This window comes from Eulemur rufifrons, chromosome 5, assembly GCF_041146395.1.
Source record: "Eulemur rufifrons isolate Redbay chromosome 5, OSU_ERuf_1, whole genome shotgun sequence".
NCBI classification, from domain to species: Eukaryota; Metazoa; Chordata; class Mammalia; order Primates; family Lemuridae; genus Eulemur; species Eulemur rufifrons.
Window position 1 is genome coordinate 24,057,837 of NC_090987.1, and position 22,054 is coordinate 24,079,890.

Sequence of the window (22,054 nt, forward strand, 5' to 3'; positions counted from 1 at the left end):
TTTGTCAAACATTTTCATATCCACACACAAAATACAAATTCCTAGTGAAGCACAGGCTATTAGTTTTATATTGCTGCCTTAAAAAGTTATCATAAACGTAGAAGCTTAAAACAACACAATTTTTTTTATATATATATAACAGTTCTGTAGGTCAGAACTCTGAGTTGGTTGAAGTTGAGTTCTGTATTCTGGGTTTCACAAGGTTAAAAGCAAGGTTCTGACTGGCTGTGCTCTAATTGGGAGGCTGTGGGAAAAATACACTTATTGAACTTGTTGGCAGAATTCATTTCCATATGGTTGTAGGCCTGAGGCTGCTATTTTCTTGCTAACGGTCATTTTCAGCTGCTAGACATGGTCTACATTCTTTGATTTCTCGGCTCATGGCCCCTCTATCTTCAAAGCCATCAACCAACGGCATATCAAATCTTTTTTTGTTGTTGTTGTTGCTTCAAATCTCTCTGATTTTTCCTTCTGATTGACCTCTTCTGCTGTTTAGTGTTTATAAGATTATATTGGGCCCACCTGGGTAATACAGGATATTCTATTTATTTTACAATCAGCTGATTACATTGGTGCAGTTTCCTTATTGCAGTATCTAGATCAGTGTTTGACTAGCCAAGGGACAGGAACATTGTAGGGACATCTTTAGAATTCTGCCTCAAAAAGCTGCTTGGGTGATTTTGATGATTAGCCAGGTTTGGTAGCCAATATACCAAACAGCTGGTAAGAGCAGTAGTTAATGTGGGATGTATAGAAATAGCTGGTAAAATACTAGAGTCATAGATGATTGTCCCATGGAGTGGCCAACTCTAAATTGATTTCACTAATTTAATTTAAGTTAGCCATAAGTGCATTGATCCCAAATCACATAAAGAGCTAAATATAAATAAATAAATAAATAAAATAGATCTGAGAAAATTAATGAAATTGTATCTTTTTTTCTTTCTTTTCTTTCCAATACTATTATCCTGAGGTTTCAGCTAGCTGGCTATAAGACAACTTTATGTCTGGCCATATCCAACTAATCTTAACACCATAATTTCAGTCATTACACATGCTGAAAAACCACTGTTTATAACTCTTATCCTGAAGCCTTTGCTGGCTTCTTTTATGTGCTTGATTGGAGTTTATATTTTCACTGTTGACATAGAGTTTATCATTTTCTTGTTTGATTCATTCCTTATATTTCTATGATATTCTCAATTTTGATCCTTTGTCTAGATCTTCAAACCAGTTCTACACTTAACTAAGAGGAGAAGAACTCAGATAACAGGTTGACAATCCATCTATATGTTTATGTCAGAGTTCTCCAGAAAGATATAATCAACAGGATGTACACACACACACACACACACACACACACATATATATATATAGAGAGAGATTTATTATAAGGAATTGTCTCCTCTGATCATGGAGATTGACAAGCCCTAAGATCTGCGGCTGCTAAGCTAGAGACTCAGGGCAGCTGATGGTGAGTTCCAGCCCAAGTCTGAAGGCCTGCAAACCCGTGAAACTGATGACATGCCAGTCCAAATGCTGCAGGCTCTAGCCAATGTTGCAGTTTGAGTCCAAAGGTAGGAAAAAAAAAAAGAAAAGAAAAGAAAAATAATCTTCACTGATGGCAGGAAAAAATAGAAATCCCTTCTCAGCCAGGCAGGAGGGAATTCTCCCTTTTGTTCTGTTCTGGCTCTGAACTGATTGAATGGGTTCCACTCACATTAAGAAGGGCCATCTGTTTACACAATATACCAATTCAAATGCTAATTCCCTCAAGAAACATCCCACCGATACACCCAAAACAATGTTTGATAGAATGTCTGGGCATCCCATGGCCTAGTCAAGTTGATATATGAAATTAACCATCACACTGTGGTTAGGCTGAGTAACAGCCTTAAATATATCTACATACTAATCTGCAGCACTTGTGAATATGACCGTATATAACAAAGGAGACCTTGCAGATGTGATTAGTTTAAGGATTTTGGGATAGGAAAATTATTCTGGATTATATGGGTGGCCCTAACTCTAATCACAAGTGTTCTTGTAAAAGGAAGGCAAAGGAAGATTTTACTAAAGAAGCGGGCAATATGACCACTGAAGCATGATGTTGTACTGCTAGCTTTGCAGATAAAGGAAGGCGCCATGAGCCAAGGAATGTAAGGAATGTAGCTCCAGAAGCTTGAAAAAGCAAGAAAATAGAATTCTCCCATGAAGCCACTAGAGGAAGTATGGCCCTGCCAATGCAGTGATGTCAGACCTGTGAAGCTGATTTTGAACTTCTGGATCCCAGAACGCTAAGAGAATAAATGCACATTTTTTTTTTAAAGCTGTCAAGTTTGTGGCAATTTGTTACAGCAGCAATAGGAAACTAACATACCACCTTACATAGAAGTGTTGGAAAATAGTGTTATAAGTATTCCTTATTTTGAGGGAATATCTTGCATCATATTCACTACTCCACCCCCAACCCTCGCCAACCAATTCCTTCCTAGCACAGGTCTATCTGGCTGCCAGGGAAATAAAGAGAAGAGACTCTTGTCTCCTGACACCTGCATAGTTCATTGACGCAGTCTTTATTAGGAGAAATAATATGAAACTCTCAATTATCCATTCCATTTAAATAATTTATGTCATTGTACTTTGATAAATTTTCCTTTAAAGGTATTATCTATATTATCTAATCATTTGTAACAGTCAGGGTCCCAGCAGGAAACACAAATCCAACTCAAATGGCTCATGCTTTCACAAAAGAACTAATACTCATGACTGTAACAAATGAACTACTTACAGAGATGCTGGTAGATTCAAGTGAATTGACAAGGAATATTGTGGCATCCAGAGATTAGCAAAAATGAGAAGCTATTGCCACCTTGGTCTGAAAAAGCAAGGTGGGGAGCTAACCATACCAGTGCCCCAGGAGGGGTATAACTGTGAAAGACATGCTGCCTGCCAGGAGCTGTGATTGTGGAGGAAGAAGGCTACTACTGAAAATCATGCCCCAGAGGAGGCAGAAAGCAGCCAAGACAAACACAGCCTATCTCCCTTTTCTTCCCCTGAGTTCCTGCTAATGTCTCTCATTGGCCTAACCCAACCGAAACACAAAGGCCAAGGCTTTGACTCGTGGGACAAAAAACAGAGCAAGTAATTATTTTAAAAGTATGTCTGGTGACAATGGATAGAAGAAAACAGAATACCCAGCATACTCTAGAATTAAAGATTGATAGAATTAAAAGAAAAACAAGTACAATTGGGTCTAGTTCCTTTGTTTCAAGAGTTGAGGACCCAGGGGGGTGAGAGGGGCCTTTCCTAAGACCTTGGTTTACAACTTCTGCTGTTCAGATGCAATGCAGTTCTCTTTCCAGTCTATCAGGAGACACTGAGTTATGTCTGTGCATGGAGTTGTTTTGTTAGCATCGATCTGATTTCTTACCACACGTAGTTAAAATCTGCCCTCATTTGTCTCTTGGTCAATTATTCTTCTGAGAATATCAGAGGCTTTGAGGTTTCTGAGGTATTTGGAATCAATGGGATGGTGTTTTATTGAATTACGCCAGAGGCTCTCAAGTTTGGGGGCTTGAATTTTTTACTAAGACTGTGAAAAGGAAAGAGCAGTCTATGCAGGGTTTTGTAGACATATTCATTGGAGATAAAATCACTTTGTCCGTTAAAGATTGCACAGGCCCAAGAATTCAAGGTGTGGAGTGCTAAAAACTCGAATTAACCTGGCTCCCAAGGATTTACAATGATCTGGAAATTTTTACCCTATACTGATGCATGAAGCATTATGATTTCTGAAAATTTAGAGAATCATGGCCTTTATGTGTCTGGAATATATTGGGGTACACCTAGCAGTAAACACTAGAGATTTGGATCCAGTGGCTGTAAGTATTCAGGTGAACCAATCTCTCCTCAGCAAATACAGATGCTTTTTGATCCATTTGATCCAGCAATCCTACTACTGGGCATCTACCTAAAGGAAACAAAGTCATTATATCAAAGACACCTGCACCTGAATGTTTATTTCAGCATAGTTCACAATTGCAAAAATATAAAAATCAACCTAAGTGCCCACCAGCTGATGAGTGTATAAAGAAAATCTGGTATACATATACCATGGAGTACTAATCAACCATAAAAAGCAATGATGCAGCAACTTGGATGGAACTGGAAACCATTATCCTAAGTGAAATATCTCAGGAATGGAAAAACAGACACCACGTGCTCTGACTTATAAGTGGGAGCTAAATGGTGGGTATACATGGTCATAAAAAGTTGTATAATGGACATTGGAAACTAAGAAAGAAGGAAGGTGGAGGGGAGTCAGGGATCAAAAATTCCCTGTCAGGTACAATGTATGCTATTTGGGTGACGGGTACTAAAAATCCTGACTTCACTACTATACAATTTATCTATGTGACAAAAAACCCTTGTACCTATTAAATCTATTGAAATAAATTTTAAAGAACTTAACAAACATAACATACATGAAAATAATATGAATAGTTACAGAAAGTAACATAAGGGCTTTTATATCACTGCCTCTTGTTATAATATTGAGAAATCCAACTGGCTCTGGCTCCATAATGCTGTAAGTTTCTTAATGTGGTGGTAGTTACTGGCAATTTAAAGTAAACATGTTAAAGTAAATATCGTGAATGCAAGTTGGACGTCCTCTCTAAGAAGTACGTCAAGATAAGTAAACTAGCATGTATTGAGCCTAATCTGATGATAAATAGGAAGGAGACGATGGAAACCAAAGAAAAGCTGGTCTTTAAAGAGCTTGCTAACTAAAAAAGCAATAAAATAAACATTCATGGAATGATTCAAACAAATACAGAACAGAAGATGATTTAATGGATGAAGTGATAGGAGCCTGAGGAAAGAGTAATTAGCACTGGAAGATAGAGATATTTCTGCCTATTTATCTGTCTACCTACCTACCTACCTGCTTATCTATCTACCTGTCTTTCTATCTGTGGAGAGAATATCAAATGTTCTTGAAAGAGACTTTTAAAGGAAGAAGAATCCTTGCCACTTTATGTACCCCTGGGAGTTGTAATCTCATATCAATTTGAAAGACCTGAGATTTTTCACAAGATTAAAGTATTTAGTACAGTGCCTCATATATTGTAGGGATACTTAATATTTACTAAATATTAAATGAATTAGGAAAATACTTGTTGATCTATTCTTTCAGACTGCCCTACTCAGCTGATAATAATACATACGTTTGTATCAAGCATCTTCTAGGTGCTATACATTCTGAAGCACAATGAAAAAGAAAGGCTACAGCTTCTATTTCAATGTCTATCTGGGGAGTCTATTCACAGGGTATATTTAGAAAAGCACACAAATCGGTGAATGATTAAATAAGACATGGCATATGAAAGCTCTTTATAAATGGAAAATTCTGTACACATGTTAGAATTATAATTGTCATAGAAAAATAAGCTGGGTGTGGTGGCACATGCCTGTAAGTCCCAGCTACTCTGAAGGCTGAGGCAGGAGGATCACTTAAGTCCAGGAGTTTGAGGTTGCAGTGAGCTATGATGACACCACTGCACTCTAGCTTCAGTGACAGAGTGAGACCCTAGGCCGGGCGAGGTGGCTCACGCCTGTAATCCTAGCACTCTGGGAGGCCGAGGTGGGCAGATCGTTTGAGCTCAGGAGTTCGAGACCAGCCTGAGCAAGAGCGAGACCCCATCTCTACTAAAAATAGAAAGAAATTATACAGACAGCTAAATATATATATAGAAAAAATTAGCCGGGCATGGTGGCACATGCCTGTAGTCCCAGCTACTCGGGAGGCTGAGACAGGAGGATCCCTTGAGCTCAGGAGTTTGAGGTTGCTGTGAGCTAGGCTGATGCCACGGCACTCACTCTAGCCTGGACAAAAGAGTGAGACTCTGTCTCAAAAAAAAAAAAAAAAAAAAAACAGAGTGAGACCCTGTCTCAGAAAAAAAATAAAGAAAGAAAGAATTATAATTGGCAAATGAGGTGGTGAAACCTATGAGTACAATGGTATTTCTGAAAGAGGAACTCACTCTTTGTAGATCAGTGGGTTGAAGAATTCCCTGGGACCTCACCATTTCATTACCAGGAGGAAAAGAGCAGTTTCATTCTCATACGCCTGGCATATACTAGGAGCTCACTACATGTTTTATAAAGATCTCTGCATTGAAGTTCACTGATATTGGCAAGGAAGATTTCTTGAAAGACTTGGCATTTGGTTTTAGCAGGCCATGGAGGATAAGCAGAATTGAGGTAAGCGGTGAGTCCAGGGGCGTGGGGCAGAGAGGCAGTGTGAAAAGAAACAGGGAATGGTGTGTGAATTGCATGGAGCAGTTACCTGGGGAAGACAATTTGTCCTGGGGAGTAATAAAAGCACTCATTAAGCATTTACAGAAATATTTATTAATTTAGGATGGGTCTAAAGAAATGGAATATCAAATGGTGAAGTAATCACAGACTACTGATCTACTGTTCCCGCCCCATTTGTTAAGTGTTTAACTTTTTGATGGTCCACACCTTTCCTCGTCTCCATTTTTGCTGTCAGCGAGCCACTGTGGGAAGGGTGGTCTCTGCCAGTGAATTGGTCTCAAGCTGGGATTCCTTCAGGTTCATTTCCAATGGGTCTGTCATTCCCTCTAGCCAATTTTCCTTTTGATATGAAAGTCCCTGGTTTCCTTCCCAGGACCTCCCGCATCTTAGCCGGAGGGCTCTGGCAACTTGATTTAGATTCAGCTTTGAATTCCTCCCCTCTTCTCTCACAGCAAATTTTCTGCCAGGGACATGTTGGGAGGGAGCCAAGTTTCCTGTGCTCTAGCATTGCCCTGCTGCCAAAGAGCCCTGCTCAAAGTCAGCTCCTCCTGCAGGCAACAGGCCGTCCTCCATGGGGTGTTGTGTTCCATTCATGCGCTCTGCTTTATTCAACTGCCACACATCCAGTCACTTCCATTTAGATGTGTGCATTTTTCTAAGGAACCCTTGAGTCGAGAAGAGCAGGAGGCCCAAAAAGTGAGTCATTTGTTCTACGTCTCTCTCCAACAGCCATAGCAGCCCGCTTAGCATAGCTTGGACCGCTAGAGGTATTCCCCATCTTAGGGGTGAGTAGGCAGGATTTGTTTATCTACAGAATTAAACTGCCTCTGTTCCTAAAGAGGGGCCCTCAAAAGTCCAGGGTCTGGATTTTTCTGTCATTATGACTCCTCTTGCTCTGAACCCTATCACTTCTTTGTTATACAATATTCCAAACCATTTCGCTTCAATATGCCTTAGTTTCCCGATGCAGATGAAATTTGTGGTGTCTCCTTCAGAGAGGAGCATGAAATGTGTTAACAGAGGCTAATGTGCTCTGCAAACTATGAAAATCTGTATGTTGGGGTTTTTTTTTAATGTAAATGCTTTCTAGGTAGAACAGGTAAGGTTACCTGTAGAATTACTAATGTTATATATACACTGCATCACTTATTTAACCTCAAAAACTTAAATTGCAGAGTGAGTATTAGATTACAAGATCTCTGAGTTTTTCTCTATCACTAAGATTTGGTAATTTTATAAGTCATTTTCTTCCACAGAGACAGCATGTTTATACTTCCTGTGGGTCCCAGAAATTTATTCTGATCCCTCTGCTTCTCCACTGTAACACTGGCTTTGCTGACAGCCTCAGAAAGTACTCACATCCGTTGAGTACCTGCTCTGTGTGAAGCAGGGGGCTCATGCAGTGAGTACCATGGTGAATAAGAAACATCCAGACTGTTTTACCAAATATCAAACTGATTGTGGGAAATCTTGTTATAACCTCCTAAATGAACTATCTTTTACCTATATTACCTCCAGCAGCTAGTAAGATTTTGGGTACAAAGTAGATGCAATTAACCTATCAGTCACATCAAAGTTCTGATAGCTGTTTATAAACGCCAGCCTCTCTGCAGATAGATCAACCCAGGAAGAAGATGAATAGAGGTGAGTCCTGATTATATGTAGATGATGTCGTGATCTAATTGTGTTAGGGTAAGTTTGAATGCAGAGCTAATTAGTTTGCATGACTGTCCTGTATTGTAGAAACTATATTATAGCTGCACATTTGTTTTTATGAAATCAGTTAGCAGCCAAGGAAGCCCATTGAAATGAATAGAAACTAATTGAAAGTAATAGTGAATTACCTGAACATATACTGCCAGTAAATTAAATTAATTGAAGGTAATTGATAGTGACTGGAATTAATAAAAGTAATGGAAACAAATTGTACTTAATTGAAATTTATTGAAATTGAATTAAACTCAATAACTCAAAGTCTATTAAATTTAATAGATTCTAATTGATATTAATTATAGACAATGCTTAATAATAACAGAACATTCTTAAAGGCTTCCAACTGCATTTGTACCATACTATTGTCTTTAACATATAAAAATAAATTTTGAGAAGAAAAAACGGCATTCACAGGAATAAAATGGTGCTTTGGAATTTTGGATTTCTCTGTGGAGTAGCTGAATTAGAAAATTTGATTCTGTTAAAAGAGCTTCCCCTGATAACTTAGGAAGATAAAAATGGTTTAACTTCCTTCAAGGAAGAGACTTTTATTAGTTTAATGAAAACATTTTACCTGTTAAAACATTAGCTTTGATTTGATGAGTACTCTTGCAGTAGATGTTGTATTCAGCTTCTGCTATCTTTATATCTATGTTGTCAGATTCCCCCACCCCCACCCCAGTTACAAAGCATCAGTAAGCCCTAAGATTTTTCATGGACATATATATGTTGGAGGAGCCAAGGACCTACATTTTTAGCTTCTTCCTCTTGAGCTTTGGGCATTTGAAAACCAAAAAACAATAAAGCAAAATAAAGTTTAAAAACCCCAGCCATGCTGTATATCCTGTTGTAGAATTTTATCAGCTGGAGTCTTCCACCTCAGTGACAGTTCATGCATTCATTTGGTGATGTTCATCTTCTTCATGCTTGCACCAACCTTGCTGCTTACCGAGTAGCATTGTTTTGTGAAAAAGTAATTTTCTCTCAAAAGAACTGCATCAAATTTATTTTACGTGAAATATTTATTGAATGGTTAGAAAACTGTAGATGAAGTTCACTATGTGGAGTGGGAATAAATGGCAAATCATGCAACTTACATCGGGAGAAGCCCAGGGCTCAGTATGTAAATCAAGGTTTCTCGTTCCAGCTATGTATCAGATGCATCCATGCGGCATATTTAAAATACCCTGGTCAGGGGAAGGCTTAGACATCAATATTTTTTTTTTTTTTTCAAATCCCCAGGTGATTTTGTAAGCAGAGGCCAGCAGAACCACTAGGCTAAATGCAGAAGGTCTGTCTTAGGCTTCTGCCTTATTTTCCTGTGTTTACTTTTCCTCAAGTATCTTTCCTTTGAGTCAGTTCTTCCTTCTTTGTTTTACAAATTGCTTATAGACACTTGATTTATTTTAAGGTATAATAAATTCATAAAAATTGAAAATAAGATTACTCCCAAAGGAAACTGAACAGAGATCCAAGTTTGATTAGAATTTTAGGCATGAGGAAGATGAATGGGATAAAAGCTCCAGGACCCTGGAAATCTTTGACAGATCCTGGTCAGGTACACAACAACTTCACCAGATGTGAGATTCCTTCCCACCCGCACTACATTGCAGCCCATGCCAAGGAAGTAAGCTGGCTCCTCAGTGGGCCCTTGAAATTCCATAAGGCTTTCTCTCAAGGTAGGGGAATGCCAACATCACTTATGATAAGGGAATCACAACGTATATTTTAACAATATCACGTGTGTGGATGTATTTAACCAAAATCATAAATGTTTGCAATCCCTAACTCTCCAGTATCAATGTTTATATTTTAATATAAACAATTCATTGGGACATTGGATACAAAGTTGTAACAGGATTTGTATCCAGGCACCTGTATAAATCTGAAGCATCCAACCCACAAGACGTTGTCTAATCTTTGGTTAGTACAATTACAATGAAAACTTTAACATTACACCACCACATCCAACAGTTTGCATATGTATTAAAGCAAAAAGAATAGACTCCCAAACTAAAAGGGATTTAATCAATAAAGTAATCCAAATGCAAATAAACATAAATATTCAAATATTCAAAAATCATTCAAATGGGCATATCCTCCTTGATGTTTATATTACAATGAGGTTCCTGTGCCTTTCTTCTTTCTACTGTCTCATCAGAAATTTGGAAAATTGTTCCCAGTTCTTGATTTTTAAGGAGTGATATCCTAGAAGTGACTAGTTTTTGGATTATGTTTTCAAACGACTCTGATTTCTGAAAGTGTGGAATTTCCTAACTTCTAGTGGTTCCTTCTTGAAAGGAAAAAGACCAAGCTGATGGAGGTGGTGGGGGGAAAAAAAGGCCTGAGATAGAGTTAATATTTGGTGTACTTCTATATTTAACTCAATTTGTCAGCTTATAATTTAGAGATGGAGAATTTTAGCATGTTTTAACATATGCTTTTGGTCATTTTTTTAATCCAGCAATTTACGTGATATTTGTGTTCCTTGTTTATTATTGTCTTATTATTTGTATACATCTATACTTAATTATTATTATATTACATCTTCGATATTTTATTATATTCCAAAATAATTAATTCAATTTACAGAAGGATGTTTGTTCTAAAATTTAGTTAGTTTTGTTTTAATCTTAATCTGGGATTATCTAGAATTTCCTTCTGCCCCTTTTTTCCAAATGTCTTGGCTAAAGAGTTAGATTGCTGACTAAATAAATAGGTAGATGAATTAAATAAATAGGTAGATAGACTGACAGATTTTTAAATACATAAGAGTATATATTGATCCCCGAGAACCCCAGATAAACAACATTTCAATGAAATTTAGCATATTAGCATGGGTTTCTGTTTAACATAGCAAGGTTAACTAGATAACTTAGCCCTCACCCTTACAGTAACTAAAAAATTAGAATGCATTGTTTATCAATAAGCTGATAAGAAAGTAAGAAAATGTAGGAATACTCAAAAAATAAAGACTAGATCATTTATCCAACCTGAAACCCTGGTGAAATTGAACTCTGGTCTTGGCTCCCTGGAACACTGCCAACAGTAGCTGGGCCCAACTCAAGGCAGGGATGTGACAGATAATCACTTGTATTAAGCTGGGATCACCAATGACCGTACTCTCATTGTAAGGGTGAGCAGGAAAAAACCTTATAAAGCATTTTTGTATTTATCATAAAATTCAGCACTCTGTCTTATATATAATGAAGACTTAATATATACTTTTGAATGATCATTTTTCTTATAAGGGCTTGTAGAGGTAGTTTTTTGCTCTGAATACCAGGCTGTATTCAGACTAGGCACAGCCTATTGAATATTCTGCTACTCCTGGTAATGTGCACAAGCAAGTAATAAGGATAAAAGACCTCACACTGGAATCCAAAGGAAAGAAAAAAACAACATTTTTTCCCCCTCGGAATCCTTGTTTTAAAAATTAAGCTTGCAAAAATATGATGTAGATTGATGTTGCCCATTCATTTGTTCAATAATCCAAAGGAGTCAAATCTAGTAGAATGTTGTCCCTAACACTTTCTGAAACTATTGTCCTAGGGAAGCTCAACCTTTCCTGAGAATCAGTGCCATCTGTTAATGATCTGGATTTGGTACCACAAAAATCTTGGAAATTTTTATTTAAATTGTCAGTCACTACTCAATCATCACTGCCTATTTTAGATTTTCATTTCTCTTTCCTCAGTAAGTGACAATATTGATTTTCTACTCTTTTTTTTTTTGAAACCTTCATCTCATGGCAGGACAATCTTGCTTCTAATTTCTCCTTTCAAAATATCTTCCACCCCAACTCTTTCCTCATTGTTTTCCCTCATCTAAAATGCAGGGGTTGATCATTTTTAAGGCCTATATGGAACTTTATCCCAATTTTGTTTACAGTATTTAGCATATCTCATACATAGCAGCCTATATTCTTCATTCAATGCATAAATTTAAAAATATCTTCTATTGCTCCTAATATGAAAGCCCCATAGTTAAATTGGCATCATTACTTATTGGCTTTTGAATATAGCTCTATTGTGCAGAACTCCCTCAGCTAAAAAAATATAGTGCGAGTAACACAACCTATGATGCATTCATTAGAGTTGCCTTGGTTGCAAATTCTCAGAATTTGTGGTTGGTTTCTGATTCCCATTCCATAATAATCCTCAGTAAAAAGAATTCAGGTAGTGCACAGTGAATTTCCTGTTTTTACATCTTCTACTCATTAGACAGAAAGTAGAAGTATAGGATCATGGCACACAACTATATTTACTTGTGTGATGCTTGATGTTATCAAATTGTATTAAGTGAAGAATCATGCTGAAGTCAAACTATACATAATATATTTCTCTTGGTCATCTATCAGCTTTGTTACTTTGTCATAGGAGGAAATATAATTTTTTCCTTTATAAAGTCTGGTTGTCCCTTCTGTATTAGTCAGAGTTCTCTAGAAAAATAGAATCGGTACAAGATTAGATAGATAGACAGACAGAAAAATAGGTAGATAGATAGAGAACCAGGGGAGCCATTGGTATAAGTCTGGGGCTGAGTCTGAAGGCTGGAGAATCAGAAGTGCCAGTGTCCAAGGGCAGGAGAAAATGGATGTCCCAGTTCAAGAAGAGAAGAATGAATTTCTCCTTCCTCTAGCTTTTTCCTTCAGAGGACGATGCCCACCCACATTAATAAGGAAAATTTTTACTCACTCTACTAATTCAAATATCTCAAAGACAAATGTAGAAATAACGTTTTACCAGCTATTTCAGCATTCCTTAGCAAAATCAAGTTGACAGATAAAATTATCCGTCACACCTTCCTATAAAATTGAGCCTATAGTCATTTGTGCCCATTGTGTCTTTTACATACATTTATCACAGCACTTAAAATAATTTTAGTTTTCTTTTTAATTTGAACATGCAGTGAGGTGCCATAAAACAACATTTCACTCAATGATGGACTGCATTTATGATGGAGGTCCCATAAGATTATAATAGTGTAATTTTGCTGTAACCTTTTCTCTGGTTAGATATATTTAGCTACAGAAAGACCATTGTGTTACAATTGCCAACAGTACTTAATACAGTAACATGCTGTTTAGGTTTATAGCCTAGGAGCAATAGGCTACACCATATGGCCTAGGTGTGTGGTAGGCTATACCATCTAGGTTTGTGTAAGTATACTCTATGATGTTTGCACAATGCTAAAATTGCCTAATGACGCATTTCTCAGACAGTATCCCTGTCATTAAGCAAAGTATGACTATATTGCCTTCAGTAGAAGTAGTACAGGGTATATGTGATTAAAACATGGGTTCCAGATCTATAAAGGTAAGATCAAAGTCCCATCCCTGACTTACAAGTTGTGTAACCTTGGGCATGTTACTTAAACTCTCTCTATCTCAATTTCTCCATCTTTGAAATGAAGATAATAAGAGTACTTATTGTGTAGGATTATTGTGAAAATTAAATGACTTTATTCATGTAAAAAAAACAGATATGGAATAAGAACCCAAAAATATGACAGAAAAAAATAGGATGTCAATCTCCTTGAGGGCAAAAACAATGTCTTATACCCTATTGTGTTCTCAGTATCTAGTTCAGAACTTGATTACACCAGGAATGAGATCTCATCACATCTGAAACTTCTCCATCACAGAGATTTAATAATTCTCCCTCTTCATGGTTCCCTCTGCTCTAATTTCTTTCTTACTTTCCTTACTGCTCACTAAGCCTGTGCTTTATACATAATAGATAAATATGATTCTGAATATTACTTGATGACAAATCCACATGATATCTGTATCTGGATGACACTAAAATAAATCAATTTAATGAAACTGCTGAATTTTTATATGACTTTAGACATTAAAATTTTGTGAATGATTCCAAACAAAAATAATTTACTAAAACATTTACCTTTGAGTGTCACAGAACATGTCTCCAGAATGAAACTCAACTGCTAGATGTTTCTATCTATCCAGATGTTTTGGATTCTTTGATTGAAAACTTGTGTAATTAACAACATTTCCTCCATTTTTCTCTAAATGTTTTTGTTACAAAAAGTTCTGGCTTTTGTGAATTGAAATAATTTTTGTGGTAAGATTTAAAACTTGATTCCAATAATTTGTCTTTGGCCTTGTCATTCTACCTTGAGAGTCTGAAGAATGTTCTTCAGGAAATCACCATAATGTGTTTGCATAAATTTCATGTTTAATTCTCCATAGATCAGAAAATTCCTGAATTGGATTAGTTATGAAAGACATGGCTGAGGTCTCACACAGCTTTCGAGATGTAGCTATGACCCTAGTTTGATTGACATTTGTTTTTCTCACTCTTTATTTTTATGTCAGCCTGGAAATTCAATTTAACTATAACTGAGGCATGGTTTCCTTGGATTTGGTGGGAAAATTTAAAAGCACCTCTTTTATTTTTTTCTATTTTGGTTCCACTGGGCAACACATGTCTGTCAATAGCAGCCTGACTGAATGACCCCCAACCTCACCAGCCTTCTTCAGAGCTAACCAAAGAATAGGAAGGTGGATGCTCTGAGCCATCTAGGAATGGATAGCCCCATCCAACCACTTTGTCAGTGCAGAAGCCATGCTAAAATTCTAATGCATTTCTGAGCCCAATCTGGTTTTACAAAATGACTTAGAGTGGCCTACGAGCTTTCTGAAGAGACAGGTTAACTTCCCTGAATAGCTTGGCTCGTTTAAAACAGCTGTTCAGATATTCTAAACTGCCACATCACATCCTCATATGAAATACACTTTTGCCCTTTCCTATAAATTTTGTATAACAGAATACAACATTGTTCATTGAGTTTCTCTCTCTTTCCCTCTCCTTCTCTTCTTGAGATAATCACATCCTTAGGGCATTATAAGGAAAGACATGTATCGAAGCGCCTATAATCCCCAGGAGTATGATTGCCTTGTGGTAATTATACCCTCCTTCCAAGATGTCTTATACTATGATTATGGTGCCTTATTGCTCAAATACGACAGAGAGATCTGATAATGTAATTACTTCACCTTATCACACTTTAATAAATAATGTAGGAAGGACAGCCCCTGCAGTGAGCCTGTCTAAAGAGGCCAAACATACTAAGGGAAAGGGCTTGTGATACAGCTGATATTAATTGGTGGAGCTGAAAGTAAGCAACAAAAACATTAAGATCAGATATTTTACCATGAACGATTAAGCAAATGCATAAGGCAGGGTGTATCAAAGCACAGCTCCCCCTCCAGCCACTTTGAGAACAGATGGCCCATCCAAGTGTGAACATTTGGCACTTATGTGTCTTTTGAGGCATGAAGAGATTTGTTGTTTTTTTATTCCTGGACTTGCCTCTGCCCCTGCATCTAGCATAATTGTTATAAAGGTGAATCAATATGTGTTTGAAACATTGGCTATTATACAAAAATGAGCTTCCTGTGGTCATTGATTTAATAACATCTAACAATTATTTCTTTCACTCACTTTCTTGAAGATTCTCTGCTTTTCCCTTTAGCTTTTTAAACATCCAAGGACTGTATTGATCAGTGCTTTGTCAGACAATTTGGATTATAATTGAAAACCATCATTGTACACACAGAGGGCTCTTTCTTCTAGCCATAGAGTGACATGCTTATTACCTGATTAAGGAATAGTCTTCAGAACACAGCTATGATGGAGTTTCCTATTAGGTAAAGAATAATCTAAGCAACCTTGAACTCTGTCTACTCAAACACACACAAACAAAAAGAGTACATTGGATCAGAGGCTTCAGGAGGAGAATGTAAGAAATGAGTCTGACAATGTCGATAGAGCAGGTACCTTGTACTGTGCGCTGTTATGTATTGTGTTCTCCAAACAGAGGACAGGACCTGCCGCAAAATCAGTATTCAAAGAATGTGGAATAAATGAACAAATTAATGAAGGAGCCTAGTTACTTAGAAAGTTTTGAGGAAATTAAACACCAACTCATGTGGATAAAGATTAAATGACTTAATTCCCACACAGATACACAAAACAGATACATATTAAATATTTTGAAATGCTAGATATTATTATTAAATTTTATTTCATTGTTTAGTCTGTTATAATGTGATTGACTAAGCATCTTCCCAGTTGAAAATATAGAGGAAATAAAAATTTATTGCAAAACGGAGTTGCAAGAATGAGGAAAAGAGAAGGAATCAACTACCACATAGTAAAGAATATCCATAAGCAACTTGAGCAGTTTAGATATTGAAGATAAAAATATCGAGGCTCTCCATTCTTCTATGTAGCCCAAGGGAGAGCTCAGTTATTCATTATCTATTATGTAATGGACATAGTCCTAGACCTTGATTTATACAAAAAAGAATAAAACATAATATCTGTTCTTAAAATGTTTTCAACCCAGTGGTAATATATGATATGTATACATATACATACATACATATACACACACACATTAACAAAATGGAGGAAGTGCATGATAACATCAAAATGAGCAGTATATTACTTTTCTATTGTACTGTAACAAATCACCACAAATTTAGTGTCTTAAAATAATACATGTGTTATAATTGTAGAAGTGAGAAATACAGCACAGATCTCACTGGTTTAAAATGAAGGTGTAGGCTGGCTGTGTTCCTTCTTGGAGGTACAAAGGAGAATACATTTTTTGGCTTTCTCCAGCTTTCAGAGGCCACCTACAGACTGATAAGTTCTGTAATTTGTGTTTATTCTTGATTCATGGCTGAGATTTTATAAGTAAAGTTATAAATTTCTTCTATTTGTGTCTGTATGTCTATTTGTAATTCAGAAAGGACTTTGTGTGTGTAATTTTTAAATTTCTAAATTGTATTAACAAATAAGATTTTATGATTTCTTTAAGGAGTTCTCTTCTAACTGACTTAAAAAGATAAGTGCTTATATAAATTAAATATTCATAAAATTCCCCCAAAATAAGGAAATTGAGTTTCTAATACTTTCAATATGCTAGATTTTATAATTCTAATAGAAACTAACTCAATGTTTTAAGTATTCAAATTCATATAAATTAGGCAAATCTTTGACAAATGAGAGGAATTAATTTTGATTTAATAAAAACAATTATGTTTTCTCTAATTTTTCATTGTTAGGTATAATACTATCTCATATTCTTATTCTATTTGGGTATGTTCTTAAATTTATACAGGTTTACTAATAAATAAGCTAACATTCCTTCTACTTAACATTTAAGATTTAAGATTAACATAATCTTAACATAATCTTTTCATAATCTTAAGATTTAAGATTATGAAAAACCTAAATTTGTGTTTGAACAAGTTGATAGATTGCTCTGGTATAATTTTAATTCTACAATAATTACGTTTTGTAGTATGCCAGCATGCCAACTTGAAGATAATTTTCAGAATCTTTACGAGACTTAATTAATGGATATTTATTAGCTATATGGATCATTTCTAACACGTAATGCTGAAACATTGATTACTAAGCAATAATTTTAAGTTTGTATGCATTCACTTTTTAGTTTCATATGCTATAGCAAGGCTACATATTTAGGTCACTTAATGAACATGTTCATTTTTGCTACTTTAAGAAGTATAAAGTATTACTGTAGACAGTTGTGTTCTATGTATTCATGAGCTCTGCTGAACTGGTAGCATGTTGGTATATACCATTCATGGTTGTTCCTGGTTGTCCATGGGTTTCTCTGTGGAATAGATATTACTTTGGTTAAAATTTTCTACTTAGAAGAGTGGTTTCAGAGAAATACAATTGTGTATGTACTTTTATTTTTCAAGGAAAAGAGTAGTTTTGTTCTTAAAAAAAAAAGTGTTTTTTGTCTGTTTTTTAATCTCTAAACCACTTGTGCTCTTTAATCTTATTGAGAACCAAAAAAGGTCTTTTGTGGGTTATAGTTACTGATGTTTACCATATTGGAAATTGAAACGGAGAGTTTTGTAATGTTTATTTATTTTTTAACTTTATGATAACATGGATGAAGGCATTGCATGCTAATAACAACTTAGTAATATTATGAAATTAGTTTTTACCATGCTAACATCCTGAGGCTGGCCCTGAGGTACTGTCCACCTGTTTCAGAATATGAAAGAGCATAATGAAGTACAAGAGTTGAAAATAAATTTTATGTGCTGTGGTTTGTAATACTTCAGTTTGAAAAGCTAATAATATGACATGTGATAAAATCTTAACAGTGTGTGCTCAATTTTGATGGGCTTGTTTCGTTGTTTACTGTTGATTTCTTTCACCTACACTATGGAAAGAGTTATTCTTTTTTTTTCTTTCTGTGTAATCTGCCTAGATAACAAAGATTTGATGTCTCACCTGAATAACTTCTTTATGTGTAAACTAAAAATAAAATCTTGAGCCCCTCACTGACTGAATGGACCCCTCTTGGTCAAGGGGACCTCAGAAGAAATTTAAAACTGAGTTCTGAGCCATAAGGAGAAGGGATACCTCATTATACTCCCTCCCTTTTGGAGTTTAGACTAATTGCAAATGGAACATAAGGCCATGAAAGGCAAAAGTTAAGTCACACCTGCAGGCCATCAATCTGCTTAACAGATCACTTTGAGTCAGCATATTGTGGCTTGCTCTATGATTAACAGACTTCCTTATCTTAAAACTTTCCTTTCTTTTAATTCCAAGCCTTTAGACAAAGCTTCATTTCTTTAACCAATTACAAATCAAAGGTTCTCTGAACTCATCCATAACCTGTAAGCTCCATCTTTGAGATGTCTCTCCTTTTGGGGACAAAGTAATGTACACCTTCCATGTATTGATTTATGATTTTACCTGCATTTCCTGTCTCCCTAAAATGTGTAAACTCAAACTGTAACACAGTCGCTTTGGGTGTATTTTCTCAGGACCTCTTCAGATATGTTCCCCAGCCCACAGTTACTCATATTAGGCTCAGAATAAAACTTCTTTAAGTTATTTTACAGAGTTTGGGTTTTTTCCATTAACATATGATTTATGTCAACTGTACCATATCTTTGGTTATTTAAAAGTAAACAAAATTTTTTCACTTAAAAAAGTGAAAGTTTTTATTATGCTACCTTCTATGTTTATTTTTAAATATTTTATTGTCACTTTGAAATGACTAGCCATCTATTTTTTCTCAGGCTCCTATGATACAATTTCTATCTTAATTGTTAAAATCTCTGATGACTTATGGTTTTTGCCTCATATCAGATAAATAAAGCAAATCCTTTGACATGTGTTTATTTTTATGTCTGTGTAAGTCATGATTTTTCCTTTTTCTGAAAATTATCTCTTAATTATATTTTGCTTCTATGTCTTTCTATGAAGGTGATAGAAATATTAAAATAAATTGAGTATTTTTAACATGCATTCTTAGTTTTTGATAGATTAGTATGGCAAAAATAAAATAGTATAACGATTATTCAAATAGTTTCATTCGATGATTGTGGTTTGAACTATGTATCTTACCAACAGAGAATATACATTATTTTTAAATGTTCATGTAAGATGTTTAAAAATTACTCATCTGCTATAGTGTAAAGTTCAATAAATTCCCAAATTATAGATATTTTATAGCTTATAGTTGAACAGCATTAACATAACACTCAAATATTTAGTTTTACAAATATTATTTCCAACATTACCTTTAAATCAAAGATGTAAATAAACTAACAAAGACTAATTTGGAAAAGATTTCAAGTTTTAATGTTAAGAGTAAACTGCCTTTATAATCAGTAAATTAAATGTTAACATGTTTTGCACATATATGTAAATATGTGATTGTAAACATTTGATGGTAAATTTTAAACATACACACTCACATATATAGCCTCTCTCTAAATACATAAAGAATAGCAGAATGCATTCAGTAAAGATTTAAATAATTCCTACTATTCACAAGCTTTTTTTAGATACAGTGGAAGATGCAAACATCCTTAAGTTATGGTGACTGCTGCTCTCATATATGTCATATGTGGAGTAATATTCTTTCAGGTTGCCAATGACTATTCAGAAGTGTCAAGTCAAAGACAGAGTGCAGGTTGAAATCAGATGACATGGAAGGCAAAGCTGGGTCAGCACTTCCTGATTTATAAGGAATGAAAGTGGAAGTAGCAATAAGCTATGTCAGGAACAAATTCAATGGAAAGCAATCCACATTTATTTAACTATCAATATAAAAATAAGTCTAAGATGTAAGCCAAGACCAGAGGCAAGAGGGGATGATACAGAATGAGGTGAAGGAAAATAAAGAGTGCATTTGGGATTTTGAAACAAATTTAAAGGCAAAAATGTCTCTAATTCTGATTGACTTATCAATCACCACTGACTGATAAAACTAAATTTTCTTATTTTACTCCATACTTCTTCCCCCATAACCAAAAACTAGGATGGAATCTAATCTTTGGGTAGTTTCAGTAAAAGAAAGTTTTAGTTCTGCATAAGAGGGCATTAGGTGTCGTGATCTCTGGCCCACATGTACCCTGAGTCAAATATTGAAGTTGACTTGATGTGGTAAGCATAAGAGCTTCTATAAGGCATCAGAATTCTATTCCTACACTTGTAATAAAAGATGCAGAGTGGAAGATGCATGTAAGATGGTCTTTTGCCAGACAGTAGAGTCATATTTAGAAAACAGGAAGATTTGGAAAAATGATACAATCAAAAAGTAGACAGTAATGGTTATGATAGTAACTATATGGTAAGTGACCAAAGTCACCTTCCTGTGTTTTCTCCTACACAAAGAGGTACCTGCTGATGGTCTCTGGGTAACCAGAAAATCAGCCTAAAAAGGCATTCATCTATTTGAGAAATAGCAAGAGATTGTGGCTGAGAAGTACTGACATGTGAAAATATAGTTTACATGATGAAATACTTGGGGTAAGCACACTTAGGTCACTGTTAAAAGTCTTACAGGTAAAATGTGGTGAACCAAATGGATTATTCTTGTATAAAACAATGTATGATTGGGTATTAGGTCTAGATGTGTACCGTATGGACACACCCATGGGTTATCATTGTTCTTACTTGGTAGAGAGAGTTCTTAATTGCTGTTCTAGTTACCAGTTAAGAGCAGTGATGACTCATGGTTAGGTCCTTCCAAGAACATGGATTTCAGGTTGCTGTGCACTTCCTGAAATGCCTAATTGAGCTCTTGCCTCCAGACCCAAATTCGTAGATCCATGTTACAAAGAACAGGTACTATTATTTAGTGATTAAATGCTATATCACTCAGGGCATCCTAGAGGACTAGACAGAACATTCATTTCTGCTGTTCTCCCTTCCTAACACCAATAAAACTACCAACCACCTCATGTACCCAGATAACTTCTGGAGGCAAGCTGGGTCTGAAAGTGGAAGCCAACTTCAGGCTCTGCTAGGATCTGAATGGTCAGAACATAGCACATGGGAATATGGAGTGAAGGTTCCTGGTCAGGGGTCTGAATTTTCTTGAAATCTCTTGAAGAAGGCTGAGATCATGTAAAACTACGGCCTGTGAGAAGATGCATGGTACTTGGAATCTTAACAGGGAAAAGTAAAATTGTAATCTGGCAAATCACTTCTCAGCAGAGGCCAAGATTACTAGACCTCCTCCCACTACTCATTAGATTTCCTCTCTAGCCATTGAATTTGGGTCTAGAAGGTGAATAAAACTTTGATTGAGGGAAAACAAACAAAAAAGAACTATCAACCAAAGAGAAAAACGATTACAACAGGCAGAACAGAAAGCTTAAAAGAAAACAAAACTGATGGAAGAGATGGGCATTCTCTTGAATATCAAACAATAAAAATAAAGCATTAATGGAGAATGGAAAATCAATTAGAAAATCAAACAAAGTGAAGTTGTTGATTTACAGTAAAGACATGCAATGGATAAATTTAAGCAAAGAATGATCAAGATTGAGACCTGTGGCTGATTTATTGCATCAATGTCCTTGATTCTTCTTCCTTTCCAGTATTCATACCATTTGCCATGTGAGTTTGTTCCTCTCCTTAAAGAAAGGACATTTATTTACTCGCTCCTAGAATCTATGCTGGGCTTCTGACTT